Genomic DNA, 4013 nt, shown 5'->3' with positions numbered 1-4013 from the left:
GGCTCACCGCAACCTCCACCTCCCAGGTTTTCAAGCGATTCTCCTGCCTCAGCCTCCAGAGCAGCTGGGATGATAGGCATGTGGCACCACGCCTGGCTAATGTTTATATTTTCAGTAGAGGCGGGGTTTCACCATGTTGGTCAGGCTGGTCTCAATCTTGTGACGTCGTGATCCTCATGTCTCCGACCCCCAAAGTGCAGGGATTACAGGCGCGAGCCACGGTGCACGGCCTCAACTGGATTAAATTCATCAAGTGTACCTCTGGTTCCTGCAAGCTTTCGATTAGTTCCAAAAAAGTGGAATGTGACTTTTTCGCCAGTTACTTGTTGCTGCATATTTTCCATGTTACATTTGTGTCCTACACGAGATCTCAAATTTATATAAAAAGAAATCTTCCAACAGATGCACAGATGAGAAAAAATGCTGAAAAGAAACGCAGTGAAAACGTCACCAGTGTTGCCTGCTTACTGGACACTACCGTTCGCCCTGGGTGCTGTGTTGTTTCTTGCTCTGTTTGTCGATTTCTGGATAGGGATTGCTGTGGGCCTCAAGACCCACTGGGAAATGATCCCTTTTCCAGGTCAGTGCTTGGTTTCTTGAGTATACTTGGCAAGCCGGACTTTCATACACCTATACTTTTGGATGAACACTGTTAGTTCTCCAGAAATTAACAGAGAAAATTGACAGTGGATTGACAAGAATGAGAATCCATTCTAAAGAATTCCAATAGAATGGAATCCTTTATTACGAAAACAATTCTCAACTAAACTGGACACACATCCCTCATTTTGACTTCATTAGCTCTGGCACTGAGAGACAACTTTTTGAAAACACACAACTAAATCTGTCTGAGCCGTAAGTGCTAGAACAGTTTTTCAGAATACTCAGCTAAAACGGACCCTGCTTTAAGTGCTAAAACAACTAAAAGTAGGGACCGTTTTAGCTGTGTATTTTGAAAATGTTGTGTGCTCTCCAAATAAAAGCTACATTTGTTATTACTTTTGGTCCGCAGGAGAAATGGAAGTCCTTTTCAGACAGCATGGGAGACACATGAGTCTTTGGAGTCCTCTTGTCTGCCTCTGAGGGTGCAATGAGGGCGTGAAGCACTTTGGGAGGCGTCCAGACACACAGGTAGGCTTGCTATGGAGCAGAGCTTCCCCCTTGGGGTGTGCTCCTTGTCATCATGAGCCATGTCTTATCGAATGAATCACATTTCATATGCAAGCATGTTCTCCCTTTCACTGTGCTGTTGTTTTGGATCAGAGAAGCCTCGACAAGGCTTCAACTTGATAGCCATGAATAGTTTCGTTCTAACTTAATAACGTGTGGGCTTGTGGAGGAGCCAGCATTGGATTAGAAGGAGGGAGAATGGACGTGTGAATTAGGGAAAGGTGTCTCTTCCTTTGGAGTATGGATGGGTTCAAAGACCGCCTCATACTACTAAGTATTTGGCTGGACACTACCAGTTGTGTGTGAAGCCTGTGTTTGTGTGTGTCTGTGTGTGTATGTGTGTTTGTGGGTGTGTGTGGGTGTGTGTGTGTGTGTGTGGATGTGGGTGTGTGTGGGAGTGGGTGTGTGTGGGTGGGTGTGGGTGTGTCAGTGTTTGTGTCTCCAGACCTGAGCAGCAGACGCTTTTTCCTCTGGTAGCATGTTACTCAGAACCTTGGATAACCCCNTGGCCCCAGGCAGCAGAGACTAACAAATTTGTTGTAAACATTTCCTACAAATGTCCTCCAGGTAGCATCTCAGCACTTGGAGAATGTCCAGTCGGGTGAGATCAAGACCAGCCCTCGAGCCATACCCCAGTTCGCAGTTGCAAATAAGGCCCCTTCTTGGAACCTGAGCTGGGCATGTGGTCTGTTACCCTCAGGCCACCACAGTCTAGGCAGTGGGAGAGGGACCGGGATGAGTTAAAAAGCCACAAAGCTGTTTGTTCTGAGATCCAACTGGATTATCTATAATTTTTTTTTTTTTTTTTTTTTGAGATGGAGTCTCGCTCTGTCGCCCAGGCAGTGGCATGATCTAGGCTCACCGCAACCTCCACCTCCCAGGTTTTCAAGCGATTCTCCTGCGTCAGCCTCCCGAGCAGCTGGGATTATAGGCACGTGGCACCACGCCTGGCTAATGTTTATATTTTTAGTAGAGGCGGGGTTTCACCATGTTGGTCAGGCTGGTCTCAATCTTGTGACGTCGTGATCCACATGCCTCTGACCACCAAAGTGCAGGGATTACAGGCGTGAGCCACGATGCACGGCCTCAACTGGATTACATTAATCAAGTGTTCCTTTGGTTACTGCAAGCTTTTGATTAGTTCCAAAAAAGTGGAAGTGACTTTTTTGCCAGTTATTTGTTGCTCCCTATTTTTGGTGTTTCATTCATGTCCCACATGGGATCTCAAATTTATATGAAAAGAAATCTTCCATCAGTTCCGCAGACGGGAAAAAATGCTGAAAAGAAACGCAGTGAAAACATCACCGGTGTGGCCTGCATGCTGGACACTACTGTTCGCCCTGGGTGTTGGGTTCTTTCTGTCTCTGTTTGTCGATTGCTGCACAAGGATTGCTGTGGGCCTCAAGACCCACTGGGAAACGATCCCTTTTCCAGATCAGTGCCTGGTTTGTTGAGTATACTTGTCAAACTGGACTTTCATACACCTATGCTTTTGGATGAACCCTGTTACCTATCCTAGAAATTAACAGAGAAAATTGACAGTGGACTGACAAGAATGAGAATCCATTCTAAAGAATTCCAATAGAATGGAATCCTTTATTACTAAAACAATGCTCAACTCAAGTCGACACACATCCCTCATTTTGACTTCATTAGCTCCAGCACAGAGACAACTTTTTGAAAATACACAGCGAAGGCTGTCCGAGCTTTATGTGCTAGACCAGTTTTTCAGAATACACAGCTAAAATGGTCCCTGCTTCAAGGGATTGTTTTAGCTGTGTATTCTGAAAAAGTTGTGTGCTCTCCCAATAAAAAGCTACTTTTGTTGTTACTTTTGGTCCCCAGGAGAAATGGGAGACCTTTTCAGACAGCATCGGAGGCACATGAGTCCTTTGGAGTCCTCTTGTCTGCCTCTGAGGGTGCAATGAGTGCGTGAAGCACTTTGGGAGGTGTCCAGAGACACAGGTGGGCTTGCTACAGAGCAGATCTTCACACTTGTGATTTGCTCCTTGTCATCAAGAGCCATGTCTGAATGAATTAATCACATTTCATATGCAAGCATGTTCTCCGTTTGACTGTGCTGTTGTTTTGAATCAGAGCAGCCTCGACAATGCTTTAACTTGATAGCCATGAATAATTTCGTTCTACGTAATAACGTGTGGGTTTGAGGAGGAGGCAGCGTTAGAAGGGAAGGAGGGAGAATGGACGTGAGAATTAGGGAAAGGTGTCTGTTCCTTTGGAGCATGGATGGGTTCAAAGCCCACCTCATACTACTAAGTATTTGGCTGGCCACTAGCAGGTGTGTGTGAAGCCTGTGTGTTTGTGGGTGTGTGTGAGTGTGTGTGTGTGTCTGTGTGTGTGAGTCTGTGTGGGTGGGTGTGGGTGTGTCTGTGATTCTATCTCCAGACCTGAGCAGCAGATGCTTCTACCTGTGGTAGCATGTTACTCAGAACCTTGGATAACCCCAGCCCTCCTGAAAACCCAATACATGTATATTTTAAGACGTTTATGTTGATGATTGGTGAGAGCATGGTGATTGAAACCACCTCATTTCCCATGCACCGCTGAGGCCTGCTCAGCTTTGCTTAAGAGGGTTCTTGCTCTGACTTTGTAGCAGGAGCTCCTAAGTGAATCAAGCCTTTTCACGAGTTTCAGGTGGAAAAGCAAGATATCTCAGGTTAGACCCAATGTTGAAATTTGAACCGGGCAAATTCTCATTATAGACAAAGGACCAAAGACGGTGCCGATGGAATCGAATGTCTTTTGATGTTGACTTCAATCCATTAAAGCTCTTGTGAAGCCATTGAACTGTAACAGTGGGCCTGGGGGAGGCAGTGCACCCT

At 45.9% G+C, this 4013-nt stretch overlaps 1 long non-coding RNA gene across 2 annotated transcripts in view; it reads right to left on the bottom strand.

Moving 5' to 3' along the window:
* Positions 1–1484: 1484 nt before the first annotated feature.
* Positions 1485–4013, bottom strand: part of LOC108298982 — a 5368-nt gene continuing 2839 nt past the window's right edge. The window contains exons 1-2 of one of the 2 annotated variants that reach the window (XR_001822775.1): positions 3624–3677; positions 1485–1662 (exon numbers count right to left, since the gene is read on the bottom strand). This is a non-coding gene — a long non-coding RNA (uncharacterized LOC108298982). Of the gene's footprint in view, positions 1663–3623; positions 3678–4013 lie in introns of those variants that run through there. The other variant, XR_001822774.1, reaches the window with a different exon arrangement.

Source organism: Cebus imitator, unplaced genomic scaffold, assembly GCF_001604975.1.
Source record: "Cebus imitator isolate Cc_AM_T3 unplaced genomic scaffold, Cebus_imitator-1.0 Scaffold1337, whole genome shotgun sequence".
Lineage (NCBI taxonomy): Eukaryota > Metazoa > Chordata > Mammalia > Primates > Cebidae > Cebus > Cebus imitator.
This window is presented reverse-complemented; position numbering and strand designations above follow the sequence as displayed.